A 15,807-nucleotide genomic window follows, 5' to 3' on the forward strand; every position below is an offset into this window, starting at 1 on the left:
GTTAATCGTTATGTGATACAATTTATGATTACTATTTTGAAATATGCTTTTGATTGGTTTAAGAAATATTAAACAATTGCAATAAAGTGGTATGTTTGTTTCTGTTTTAGTGTGTTATCATTCGTTATTCTAGCTACAATAGATCATGTTTTCATACGTTACAGCTACAATAGGTCATGGTGGCATGAGTTTATTGGAGAAGCATAGAACAGCTGACAACCCAAGGACTTTAAGATATCATAGTCATTTGTATACAGAGTACGTTTTAATGCAAACAACAATTACCGTCATCATTTGATCCATCTGCCATTTAAGTGACATTTGTTTTTCTGTTTACTTTACCGAAAGAAAGGTAGATTCGTATTGACCACTTAATCTTTTTTCTGACACATTATCATTTATATTATGTAGCATACAACTTTATTTGTTTCAAAAACATTCATATACATTTGATGCATGTATAATTATATCTTTATATAATAAAACGTTCATGTGTGGTTAAGCCTGATTATGTTTAGAATATCGTTTGAATTAGAAAAAAAAGAAACAATATATGTCACAATAGGCAGAAAAACCTCACACACAAAACAAGGTAAAAACACACAAAGGACTATTTGACCATTGTCTGCCACCTTAACTGCAATGTATAGATAATCCTATATAATATACATATTATGTCATGTGGTCAGTTTGCCAATTATTAAAATCAGTCAAATCCTCAAATATACTGCTGTATAAATCAAGTTGTAAAAGAAGATTTGGAATGATTGTAAACACTTAACAAATGACCAAAAAAACACAGAAATCAACAACGTTAGGTCACCGTACTGCTTTCAACTATGAGCAAGGTCAATACGGCAAAGTCAGCTTTAAAATGCCTCGAAATGACAAATGTTTAACAATTTCTACAATAAAACTAACGTCCTAAATTAAGTACAGAAAATGAACGAAAAACAAATATGTAAAACATCAATAAACGACAACAACTGAATCACGGGCTCCTAGCTTTGGATAAGCACGTACATACAGAATTTGACGGGGTTAAACATGTTAACGGAATCCCAACCCTCCCCTAACATGGGAAGTAATTTAACGGTAAACAAGTATGTTTTAAAACAGTATTCTTTTGTTCATGCTGACTTCCAAGTTTAACAGATATTTATCCTTTAAAAGCATGGTCCAGCATGATCCTGCTCCACATGTTGCACCCGTCGTGTTGCTTATGTGATAACAAATCCGATAAATAGGTCACATTCATAAAGGGAAGGGGATTGTAGTTACTACGTAAGGAAGATATCCGATTTTATTTGTGAAACGGTTATTCCATAACGGTCAACCAACTCGTGATGGCGTCCGTAAAATTTATGCAGACTTCTTATACGTTCAGGTATTTCACATCCAATTTTGTATATTTATTTTTTATAAAGCACAAAAATGTCAGTGTATACCTCAGGAGCTACAAAAACCTTTAAATAGACTAACCAAGAAGGGATATAATTCCGATACTGTTGCCAGGTTATTAAAGACTGCATATTTTGGCATTAATATTGATTCACTTATACCTTAGGGTCTTTGCATCGGAACTATTTTTTTTAAATTTTAGTTCATTTAAATGTTTACGAATTTAGTATGATTCCATTTGTTATGGACTTAGAACGTGTGTTTGTTTAGGGAACAGCAGAAGTATTTGTGGCTTTCGGCTGTGTAATGCACTTTGGTGGGGTTGTTGTCTTTTAGACAAATTAAAAAAGTCCAATTCTTAATTTTACTTTTATCAAAGTGTAATTGTGTATAAGAAAACCTTCAAAAACTGAAGATAATTGGTAGTTTAGTTTTATCGTCTATATATGTACAATGTAAAAAGAAATATATGCAAAGGAAATACATATTTGATGGATATATTTCGTGTTTATGTCATTTTTTAAAATCAATATATCTGGCAACATAAGGTTTATTATATCAAACAAAGCCAATTATACGTCAAAGTGTATTCAGTGTTCTAAGTCTAATTTAAATGAATATAAATTATGTATCTTAAGTACAATGATATTTAAATACATCAATGCGTAAACTAAAATTAAAAACGTATCTTTCATCTCTTAATTGGAGGTAGACAGGTAAAGACATTGAATTAACTATCTGATCTTCGCTTGACTGTTAATAATGAAATACCTGATGATATTAGTAGAACCATTTAGAATCAGTAATTGACATAAGGAATATATCATTATATTAGATACAGATTAAACATTATTGACGTTCTACTGTACAATTTTTATTCTAACTTCTATTTCAAGGAATGTTTTTAAATATATGCATTCAGCAGAATTACAAAGTATTTGATTTAAGACAAAGTAGAACTCAGTGTTTTCCATACGGCATTTGAGCCGGGTGTGCCGACCACCTTCTTTTGAAAGTCGACCAACTTTCGAGGTTAGGAAGTTGTCGGATTTGTTTTCAAATTAAGGATTTATTTCGGTCCCGTACCGTTAAAATTTCCTCCCTCGCTGATTTGTTTTTATTGACAAAGATGGCGTTCAATTATCAAATTTCAATGTTTTTATTTATCAATCGGAACCGTCGAAAACATTGACTGTCCCTTTGGTATCTTTCGTCCCTCTTTTTTAATTGTGTGAGACACTCAGAAAATATAAATACGTTAATATATTACTTCTTTTCTGTTTCCTCATATATTAGATAAAAAAAAATGTGTATTCCACGACAGGAAATTCATTTCCAGACTACACTTAGAAGATAACAGAATGAGGTAAAAGGTAACTGTAAGTAGTCACTAAAACATATAAAATGGCCCAAGCTCCGGCATCGACTTGTGAAATATGTACTGGCGGACCAGGTGTACATTACTGCCAGCAGTGTGATCAGTTATTTGCGGCAGCTGTACATTATCTCATTTACCTGTTTACGAACAAGACTTGTAAAAACCACACTTTTGTAAGCGGACGAGATATCAACCAGGAAGAAAAACTTCTTTGCACGGAACACAACGAAAGTTACTTATTCTACTGTCAGGATTGTGACACGTCTGTTGTCTGTGTGTAGAATTGCTATGTAGACAAACACAGTCGCCATTTGATGATAGACCTTACTTAATCAACTGTAAAACTTAGATCTCAACTTGCCAAGGATATTGAATTAAAGGTAACAACAAACGTAAACAAAATTGAAAATTACACCAAAGGTTACCATGAGGAAGTCAAACCAGTTATCAAGACCATTGCTGAAGAGGGGAATTACTGGAAGAAAATAATTGATTAAAAAGTTGATGATTTTGTTTAGCAAGTGCAGGATGGGAAAAAGAAAGCTTTACAAACTATGACTGCACTAACCAAAGTGTATCGTGGAGTTTACGAAAACTGTCAAACATTGCAAAAGAACATTAAAGAAATATACTATTGTTACAAAAGCTGAAGAAACTTAAAGTTGATTTGGACAACATAGATTTAAAACTAGTTTGCGATAGGTAGTCTATATCATACAGAAAGAAAAAGCCTGCAGACACAGATATAGACAGCCTATTCGGAGAGTTGAAGTTTCGGTAATTTATCGATTTTGAGAAAAAGAAAAACTATGGTGCTAAAGATCGGTATGATAAATGTTTCCTTAACTACATGAATTCCCCCTAATTTCGAATTGTAACAAAAAAAAAGTAAAAACACAACAATACTGAACTCCGAGAAAAATTCAAAAAGGAAAGTCCCAAATCAGACACAAACAACAGAAACCATAGGGAACATTACAACGCATACGTCAAAAATAAACAAACTACATCATAGCAACCATACATATAAAACATCAAAAGACAAACAACAGTATAAAAACAAAATATTTATACACTAGCATACACATGTTGATTATTAACGTATATATCAAATGCAGACAGAGCATGTTTCGAATGGATGTAAGATAACAGTGGTATATTTTTATGATTGATACTATTGACACCAGGAAAGAAAATGTTGCTTGAGATTGTTTAGCAAGGACTAGTTTCGAACACTTATTTTGATATAAGAAATGTTTTGGTCTGGTATTGGTTTAGCAGTAGCTTACTTAAAATATACATTACTCATATGATAGGTAATGACAAAGAGCGGAAGTCTACAAAACTGTCAAATTTGAAAAACACAGATATTCATTCGGTGTTTATCAATTTTGTATTTGGAAAACAGTAAGATGCTGTCGACTTAAGGATGTATTTAGGTGAAATTAAAAAACAAATCAAGATTTTAAAATTGATACTTTTAATCGGAAGAGCATAAGTTTAGAAACAAAAATAAGCTAAATATATTAATAGGTCATGGAGCTCCTTTTCGAGATATTCGATTTTTAAAATATGGCGGGAAAAGGTTGACTCGGACTTTTACCTTATACTTACATTGGTATTATTTGGGTCTCAAATAGAAAAAAATACATAAAGAATTTGCTTAAATCATGAGCTATTAAGTTTTATATAAAAAAGATAAATGGGTGCTATCGGGCTAAATATTTTACCTTGCATCATATGGTAAAAAAACTTGGATTCCGAACAGCTAACACCAATTCCAAAACCTCATCTAAGTACAGCCCTTAGATGGTGTAAACTTCCCAAAAAAACGTGTATGGTGTAATGGTGTAAGGTGTATGGTGCAATGGTGTAAGGTGTATGGTGCTATGGTGTATGGTGTAAGGGGAATAGTGTATGAGGAATGGTGTGATCGTGTAACGTGCAATCGGGAATGGTGTGAATGAATGGTGTACGACATTTCATTGGTGGAAATCGAAGTTCTTTTTATTTTAATTTTTCGGATTGTAAACATAAACAATAATAATAATCTTTATTAATATTTTTCCAGTGTAGCAAATTACTATACCCGGTAGACTAAATATATATTATAAATAAAAATACGAAAAAAAATTTGTTTAATGTGTTTATTAAAGTAATTATTTTATTTTTTTGATATTCTTATTTATAGAGAACAATGGCTATACGATTGGACACTTGTTATCACTTGCAGCTGACATAAATTAAAATAAATGATTTTTTTTAGGTAGAAGCCGTATACAGAGGTTATCCGCGCATAGGAACATTATTTTTATATCATGGGTTATCAACATTGTTTTTAACGTTGTTTCATTTCCCATTTTTGACAGGCTCTTCATAAATATTCCTTCGTAATTCACGTTTGTTTGCCTTGGATTCACGATTCTGTTTTCCAGAAAATGTTCAAAAAGAAATTGTACACTGTACAGTGTTACATGTATTGCACATAAGGTGTTGTATAACTATGAACAATCTCGTCAATTGTGTTCGATTTGTCATTATAAATTATAAATGATACCGTGAACGTTCGAAAAAATACTTATGCGAACAGGAATGACATAAATGCCACTTGAAATTTAGCTACCAACAAAATCAACCAAACATAATATACTACATGTAACATTAAACTTTTCCAAGAAGAGAACTTCTCATTATAAAGTCATGAAAGTATCTCTCATGTCAGTCACATTGTTGGGGAATGTTCTACTGGGTTAGTTTTATAAACCTTATCGCTATTTGTCTGCCATTAATAGACATGTAAAATTTCCCGTAAAATTTTGACGTCATAAAACAAAATATATGACGTCACCATGGAAAAGTGATTGTTATATGCATGACAAGTTCAAGCGGCCGGCTCAGCCAGGATTAGCGATATGGTGAATCTTACAAAATATCTTGAACCACTGGGTTTATATGAGCACACCTCAGCAAGCATGACTTATTTATGCGCAGATCCACCAATCAAACAATAGCCAAAATGACTTAACGGCATACCCATCCGTGTTCAGAAGTTTGAAATACAGATACATATACTGACTTCAGTGACCGTTTTATATCACGTAAATAGAAAAGAATCAAAATATTGCTGATTTGCTATGCTGCTATATAGATTTACATAATATACATGATTAAGTGCTTATATGGTTAGTTTTGGTTGACATGTTTAAATAATTTTATTATGAGTCAGCATGGTTAGCCTGAGGTTTCAAATCACTGAAATTTTGTTGGAGACAATATTTTGAATAAAAACAAGACATGCCAACAATCAACAACATTTATATAATGGCAATCCATTCTAACATCAAAATATTGCTGATTTACTATGCTGCTATATCATTTTGTATATATTGATTTACATAATAAAGAGCGAATATGGTCAGTTTTAAAAAATAATTTTATTATTTGAGTCAGCTTGAGGTATCAAATTACTGAAATTTTGTTGACTCCTTAAAATAATTTTATCATATAACATGTATAAGTCAGCTTGAGGTATCAAATCACTGAAATTTTGTTTATGTGTTAAACTAATTTTATTATATGAGTTAGCTTCAGCATTGTTGAGGTACAAAAATGTATCAAATCACTGAAATTTTGTTGACGTGTAAAAACAATTTTATTATATGAGTCAGCTTCAGCATTGTCATGATTGTTGAGGTATCAAATCACGGAAATTTTGTTGACGCGTTAAAATAATGTTATCATATAAGACAACTTGAGGTATCAAATCACTGAAATTTTGTTGACACATTAAAATAATTTTATTATATGAGTCAGCTTGAGCATTGTTGAGGTATCAAATCACTGAAATTTTGTTGACGCGTTAAAATAATTTTATCATATGAGTCAGCTTGAGGTATCAAATCACGGAAATTTTGTTGACGTGTTAAAATAATTTTGTTATATGAGTCAGCTTGAGGTATCAAATCACTAAAATTATGTTGACACGTTAAAAAAAATTTATTATATGAGTCAGCTTGAGGTATCAAATCACTGAAATTTTGTTGCAAGACACTATTTTGAATAAAAAGAGGATATGCTGGCAATTTAAATGATTAGAATAGATTTGTGTTGACATTGTGTTGCAATGTTACTGTCGACTCATTTGTATAATGCAATGCATTCTGATATCAAAATATTGCTGATTTACTATGTACTGTGCAGCTATATATATTTAGATTTACATAATAAAATGTAAATTTGGTCAGTTTTGGTTGATGCATTGATATAATTTTATCATGCAAGTCAGCTTGGGGTATCAAATCACTAAAATTTTGTTGCGAGACACTTTTTTGGATAAAAAGAGAACATGCTGGCAATCTAGATTGACTGAGATAAAAATTGAAAATTATTTATTAAAAGAATCAAATTTTAAAACCAGACAATTAATTTCCAAATTAAGGGTTAGTGACCATAACCTAGAGGTTGAAATGGGAAGATATAAAAATGTACCCAGAGATCAAAGGTTATGTAAACTTTGTAATAAAATTGATGATGAATACCATTTTTTTCTATATTGCAAATTAAACTCAACTTTAAGAGATTGCTTATTTTTAAAGATTAATAATATAAATCCTGATTTTACAAATTATCAACTACTTTTAAAGCTAAAACAACTTTTAAATCCTAAACCTGAGCTTTTGACAGAAATTGGTGACTTTATAAAGCAATTTTTAGAATTGCGAAAATGAGGTCCATGTCCATCAAAGGTTACATTAATTACCATTTATAACTATGTTTTTTTTATGTTTATATTTGTAATTCTTCACTGTCTGTATTAAATGTTGTATTTGTGTTTGCTTGACCCATATGGGTGTATTTTGCAAATAAAATTATCATCATTATTATTGAAATAAACTTGTTAAATAAATGCGTGCAAATGTAATCAAAAGCTGAGTGGAAACGTAAAACATTTAAATTTCCAAATGTGTGCAAACGTAGTGCGCCCATTAAAAGGAGATGTGGTACTATATATATATATATAAGCTATTAAAGGACCAGAGATGAGCATATTATCCTGTCTGAAAAAAGGATTCAATTATTTAGTCATGACACGAAATCCTAAGTATTTATAACGTACTTCTGGAATATTTGCTGCTGCACAATAAGGGAGGCAACATATAACGTGCAATGGGGATTTCAAACTTATAAGACGAAAACATACGGACAATGCCAGACAAAATAAAACGAAAAACACCAGAGTTCTTTGAAATGTCAAAATTGCCTTATTTTGAGCATGGACTTTCTATACCAAGTCCTTGTTTTGAGGAACTTCGTGTAACGCAAAGTAGTAAAAGTAGTACCAACATGGTACAATTAAATAACTGGTGGTTTAATTTTATTGTCGATTTCATGTTTGTAGTAAACAATATATACATGTAGATTAAGCATTATAATGGCCATGATAAAATAAAATATACTGGGAGTTTTGTACTGTGTCATTCAAGGTTTCCACCCTTTCTTTTTCACTTGTGTTAAAGAGGTGTGATTCGTACTATAAAATTCAGGACTAATAAAAACAATATAAACATCGATCACATTTTAGGCGAAGAAAATATTTAAGAAATACATAATATAGGAGCAAAAAATACAAACTCCCATGCTTTCAACGCATTTCAACACAGATTATGTGTAATGAGGATAAATGAATCGGGTATTTTCTACAGTTCATAACTAAAGAAAATATCAATACATATGTTTGTACATCATGTATATAGTTGTCCATTTGTAAATCACAACTCCTTTCCCGGTTTATTTTCACATGTAGGCTAAACGCATTAAAGATAAAACACGGGGAGGTGGGGGGGGGTGGTAACTTCGATATTTTTTTGGTAGGGGTGTGCCATTTTTGCCTAAAAAAACGTACCCATTTTAATATAACATTCACTGAAATTCAGTACTTATAGTTATATAAATATTTAAGAAAGAATGACCTATACTTATATACAATATTTAAAATATGACCCATGCTTATATAAGCACGATTTAACTCATCATCACTCATAATTCATATATATATCAGCTACAGTGGCGGATCCATAAAATTTCATAAGTGGGGGCCCACTGACTGACCTAAGAGGGGGCCCGCTCCAGTCACGCTTCAATGATTCCCTATATAAGCAACCAATTTTTTTCCCAAAAAGGGGGGGCGGGCCCCCTGCCCCCCTAAATCCGCCTCTGAGCTATACCCTTAAGTTTTTATATATGAATTGACATCGTTTGATGTACATATATTTAATTGTTATATATACGAATGAATTGTTGGATTAACTGCATGTTTAAGTGGGTGAATTGATTTAATTTAACATAATAATTGACCATCAATAAATTGAATGTAAGATTCTCAATAGCATATTTATATATGATATGTAGATCATATCCCAAATAACTATACAGTTAGCATTTTAATATAGGATGTCATTAAAAAGGAGGGTCATTTTTATATAAAGTCTCGCAAAATTATGACCCATATTTTTGGCACATCCCCGTATACCCAATAATAGGAAGTTACCCCCCCCCCCCCCCGGTGAGATATAAGTTTGAAAAATTGTTTTATATAATTTCACTTATTCAAGAAACGTTTTACCGCATGCATGAATGAATTTAAATTAGATATATATATATATTTAATCGTTTTGGCTTTGACAGAGTTTAAACCATAACATATTTATCTCAGTACCTGATGGTCACATGAGCATGATGATAGTCCATCAAACATATACAATATACAAGGTTGTCGGGTAAAGAAGTTGCATATCAAACTTGGAAAAACAACCTGAGGCGAATTCCACACGGATATGTATTTTCTCTTCAACAATATTCTAATTCTCTTTATTTTCATTTAAACTTGGCTAATACATTTTCTGGCATATACAATAAAAATAAACATACGATAAAATTGAGAATGAAAACGGGGAATGTGTAAAAGAGACAACAAAACAACCAAAGAGCAGACAACAGCAAAACGATTGATCTAATATAAAATATACCACAAGACCACAAGATACCCTTTGCATATATTTACATACTTAATATATTCTATGGAATTTATTTCTGCACAAAAACGAATTCAGAAAGTTAACTAACTTGTTGAATTCCTATTTTAGTGCAAAACTTGATCAATTGATTGTTGATTGCCTAACGTCCAGTGGCAAACATTTCATGCATATTTAGGACGAAATATTTTTTTTTTAAATATGGGAGGGTTGGGATCCCGCTAATATGTTTAACCCTACCACATTATTTATGGATGTGGCTGTCCCAAGTCAGGAACCTGTAATTCAGTGGGTGTCGTTTGTTTATGTGTTATATATTTGTTTTTTGTTCATTTTTTTTATACAAATAAGGCCGTGAGTTTTCTCGTTTGAATTGTTTTACATTGTCATATCGGGGCATTTTGTAGCTGACTATGCGGTATGGGATTTCCTCATTCTTGAAGGCCGTACGGTGACATACAATTGTTAATGTCTGTGTCATTTTGGTCTCTTGTGGACAGTTTTCTCATTGGCAATCATACCACATCTTCTTTTTTATATATGGAGTAATACTTGTGACATATTTAAATGTTTCGTATCATTTGGTAAAATATCTAAAGTCAACTTTGCCTATGTACATGATGTGGTTAGAATGAAACCGAAAGAAAAAAAGTTTAGCTGAAGCGTGCTCCTTATTAGTATTTAGTGCAAAAAAAAAACAACGTTTGTGAACTGTTTAAGACAGAGTGGACTCCTTAGCAGCCGAGTGTTTAGACGCACCCGTCTGGAAAATCGATGTGCTTCATATCTTGTTCCTTTGCAAGACTTGTCATTCATATTCTTTAGTATAGGGTATATTATTTCTCCGCTAACAGTCAACAAGTCTACTTTATACCTGACACGCAATAGTATTTTCAAATTTCTTTAATTTAATACCAAGATAAATAAAAACCACCTATATTGATTTGATACTCAATATGTTTCCTTGCATATAAACATATTCTCATTCGGTCAATAAAATATGAAATTGATATACTGAACATTCAGAAATGTGAATGTTATAAAAATGTTATATCAGAGATAGGTATTTAACGCCGTTATAATAAAATGAGCCGTTAATATACATGTTGATTTGTAATACCCGGAAATGTCAAGGTATAACACAACCTATATCATTGTATATAGCCAAACAGAATGGGTCATACATGTAAATGTGAAAGAAATTCATAAAGCATGACCATTCATGATTTAAGTGGGGTTCTAATATGTGCTACAGTACAATATATTTACAAGCAGTATTTTTAATTGATTGAAGGAAGTGTAAAATTAAGTCCGAAGAACTTTACTATATTTGTTATGTCAGAGAAGAAGGCAATTGAAAATAAATAATGTCCATTGCCATGAAATATTGTCTCCTAAGTGGACAGCATTTTACAGCGACAGTTATGAAACAAACTGTTGTAGTAAATGTTATTAAATTGTGTCCTCTAAGGAAAATAATGCTGTACATCATCTGTTGCTTATTTGAGTTTGAATTATGCATGTATATAATTATATTAAGAGATATAAATATTAAGATAAGGATGGTATGAGTGTCAATGAGACAACTCTATGTCAAAGTAACAATTAATTAAAGTTTGCAATTAAAAGTTAAAATGTGTCCAGTAATAACAAGGCAATGGATATCATTTAAGACTTAAATCCCATCAAAAGATGCCCTGGTGGACACAATGTTCTCTGAAAAAATGTCCCCCCTGGACAATATTATGGTAGTGAATAATGTTTTTGTTCGTGGACTCTTTTCATACTTAAGGACATATTTTCATAGAAAATTGTGTCCAGGACATATTTAAATAAGTAGATATTGTCCATGGGCAGTATTTACTATGAAAATGTGTCCAGTGTCCAGACAAGAAATATAAAAAAAAATTAAATTAAAAACATAAAAAATCTGCCGACCGAGTCCCTGAGGTAATTTTTTAGATATTTAAAACAGAACTTAGAGAGATATTTTTAATTTTCATAATATAATGCGGGCATGCACATGTCATCGATTACACACCTACTCAGCCGTGAATTACACAATCAACAACATCGATTAGGATATCCTTATTGCTTATGACTATAATGATATGAGAACAACGTTTAAATAAAATAGAATAATACATGTTCAACAATGTTTCTGAATTGTTCTATTTTATTAAATACATTAAGGATAGTGCATTTCAGTGATTATGGAGACTGAGACAAAATATATAATAATTGACATTTTGTATTGATTTAAATTGAATAAATTTTAATTACAAAGTTGCTTTATATATAATAGTTACAAAAAAAAACACAACACTATCTTTAAAATGATTTTTTTCTTGTTCAAAGAAATATATTCTAAAAACCGAATTCTAATTGTCTAGATAGCAAACCATGATCGCACACAAATCAACATCTAAGTTAAATGCTTCCCTATTTTCGTTTGTTGAATTAATTTTGTATTTTATTTTTTGTGTTTAAGTTCTCTTAATATTCCTTTATTAATTTTGTGTCTTATCCAATTTGTACTTGGAACAAATAAAATTTGTTTAACTAAACTAAATTGTGACTTTTTGTCCTGTGACTTTCTGTCCTACATTCGTTTATTGAACATGGATGACCACCTATAGGATATACATCGACATCCTGTGACACGAGTGTAATCTGTTGAATACCCTCAAAACTACACCATTGTACACATCACATAGTTTTATAAAAAAAAAAAAAATTAGCAGTATACGGCGTCAACTCATTCAACATTTTAAAGTCTAATGATAACTTATAAAATATCATATTTCTATTATGATAAAAAGAAACATACTATGGACTTTGCTCATTATTAAAGGCCGTACGGTGACCTATAGTTGTTAAATGTCTGTGTCATTTTGGTCTCTTGTGGAGAAATGTCGCATTGACAATCATATCGCAACTGTCTTTTTTATTCATACGAATAACAGCAGATAATTTCAAGATTTTCATAGTGTATTATTCGCCATGAAGACAAATTTTATTGTCATATAATAGCGGTATTTTTAACATTGCCTATAAGAGAGAGAGGGTTTGGCTTGCCATAAAACCAGGTTCAATCCATCATTCTTCAATTAAGAAGATTCACAATCTTACTTCCATGATTCAATGTAACTCCATTTACCGGTAAATTTCATTTTATCTTCTCTGACAAAAAAAAAACCCCAAAAAAACCCAACACCTTTGTCAAACATGGATTTTTTTTTAACTTTACGAGCTAACAATTTGCCAGAGCAATTTCAAGGTTGATTCATATTCACCATTTGGTATATGTATATGTCCGTGTTTAAAGCGATACATGTACGTACACGCAGGACAAATTGTTTTGTTGAATGAAATCATATTCTAATGGGTGCCGTAGCAGAACCACTAGAGTTTTGAGCAAATATTTCTTGGCATAAAACAGATTGAAATCTCGGAGTTATGATATTTCATGTATATTTTGAACTCGGTATTAACCCGGTAACCTTTGCCCAAAAAAATGAATGGTAGTTCCACTGCCGTATTCGATGTTTATTCTGAGTCAAGTGTTTGTGCGGAAACTCACAAGTAGACAACATGCATGTGTATTAGACAATAGCAGGCGTTTCTTATAAAATAACGAGTGGTGCCTGTCCGGTACACGAAAAGGTCGGTTAGAAAGCAAGTTTTTAATTTTAGTTAGTTTGGAAAGCTTAATTCAAGGGTTGAAAATTGTAAGCGCCAAAAAAGGAGGTTTGAGTGGTCCACTGGCAATATTTTTATTTCAAAAACGGTACATTTGATAGGTTTATATGTTCTTTTATCTAATCTTTTTAATAACTAATGGATGCCGTAGGAGGTCCAACAGAGTTGTGATCAAGGATTACTTGGCACAAGGAATTGTATATTTAAATATACAATTCCTTGCTTGGCATGACCAAAAATATGTTGGTCCGAGAAACGTTAACACTCAAACCTGACCAACCTTGAATTTCTGCGGACCAATGTCCTTCTTGAGTGAAAGATACATACATTTTATTAACACCAAACGGTAACTTTGAATGTTGAACGTATAAGGATTATTACTTTTAAAAAAATGAGATTTTTTTTTCTCACAAATTTGAGGAAAAAATTCAAGTTTCATTTTTAAAAAATACATCATATCGTACTTTAAAGGAACAAAAATGCGTTTTCAATCTCGATATTTTAAGGAAGGAAAAAAAAGAAAAAAAAAAAGAAATTGCAAATATTTACCGGAATATTTTTAGGTTCGTTCGTTTTAGTTTTTAGTGAAGATGAGATGTGAAAGCTATAACTTTTGTGGATAATTCAATTAATTGAATAAAAAAGGATATGTATAAATGTATTGTTGATTGGTGCAGAAAAATGATGATCATTTTTATTACGCTGGCCATAACCATGAATAGTTATTGCACGATGGGATCGTAAACTCGCAAAACCAAGTAAACTCGATTTTTAGAGTTCGCCCTGACCAGTTAACTGTACACCAATATCGCTCTCATGATTATATATGAATATCTTATATGATCTTAGTACTATTCGTTTTCTGCATTGTTTGTCGACTTTATCTGAAAACCAAGTTTTTTAAATTTACGCTACATTTTAAAACCGATTAGAACTTAATAATAAAAGCAGTGAAACCTATATCGTTATTACTTAACGGAGGCCAATTCAGCCAAGCGTGTATGCGCAGACACAGCCTCTACAGGAAGGCAGATCACGGCTTAATTTATACAAGCAAAGTTTTATGCGTACTTTATTTACAAATACATGTATTTGATCTGTATTGTTTACATGACCATGATCATGGAAGTTTTAATTTTATATATTAACTTGCAATATTGTGATCCAAATTCGTTTTTTAAAACAAATAAATAATTTTGTAGTCGTTGAAATTTATTTGCATTATGGGTAATTTCGGATCGTGTAGATAGAATAAGGAATGGTGTATGGTGTAATGTGTAAGGTGTATGGTGCAAAGGTGTAACGTATATGGTGTAATTGTACAAGGTGTATGGTGTAATAGTGTATAGTGTATGGTGTAATGGTGTATGGTGTTAGTGGGAAGTTTACACCATCCAAGGACTGTACATCCTTAATTTAAATTTAAACCTCAGAAGTAACATGTTGTTTGTACTCTGATTTGCATCAGACACGTATTTATGTCTTGGTCTGTAAAAAATAATTTTGTCAAAAGCTTTATTGTCATCAAAAACACAAATATGTTGTTAAACCTCTTCTGCATTTCTGTATATTTCAACATATGACATTATGTATTTAGGTTCAAATCTGTTCATTATAAAAGTCAATGGCAATGATTTCGAAGAAATATTTGCTTTTGATATACTTGTTCACCTTATTTTGTATTCTCTTTTTTTCAGTGACAGTAAGACTTAATTTAAACATCTGACAAGCTACCAAATATAAGGTAATAATATCTATTATTGTTTAGCAAGGTACATATATGAACATATACCAAATTCGGGATAGAAAACAAGTGTTTAATGAATAATATTAACAATTCAATGAACAATACAGATCTTGAAAACGCAAAAGATCAAACACAATTGGAACATAGACGATCGGATCTTTTAATTCGAACATTCCGTCATTAACAGAGTTTGTAAAAACAAATATATTTCTATAACGGATGTACATGTATGGCATGCAGACACGTCGAATGAATTTCTAGTCTATGTATATAAAAAGAGATTTAGTAGCGTTTACAAATATCTATCAAAGTTTTCATAAAGTGAATATCAACATTTATAAACAACCATAAGGATTTCAAAAATGAGAAGACACCAATTCGATATCGTCGGGTCTAAAGGCTAAACATTTTATTAGCAAAAATGTGCTTGGAGCTTGACTTTACATCCATTGTACATCTTTTCACATGTTGTTTCCTCACAAACTACGGTAGCGTCATTTACGTCTTGTCTAAGTCACAGTGTACAAATACCGGTATATTGTTTGCAA

This window comes from Mytilus galloprovincialis, chromosome 8 (genome assembly GCF_965363235.1).
Source record: "Mytilus galloprovincialis chromosome 8, xbMytGall1.hap1.1, whole genome shotgun sequence".
Lineage (NCBI taxonomy): Eukaryota > Metazoa > Mollusca > Bivalvia > Mytilida > Mytilidae > Mytilus > Mytilus galloprovincialis.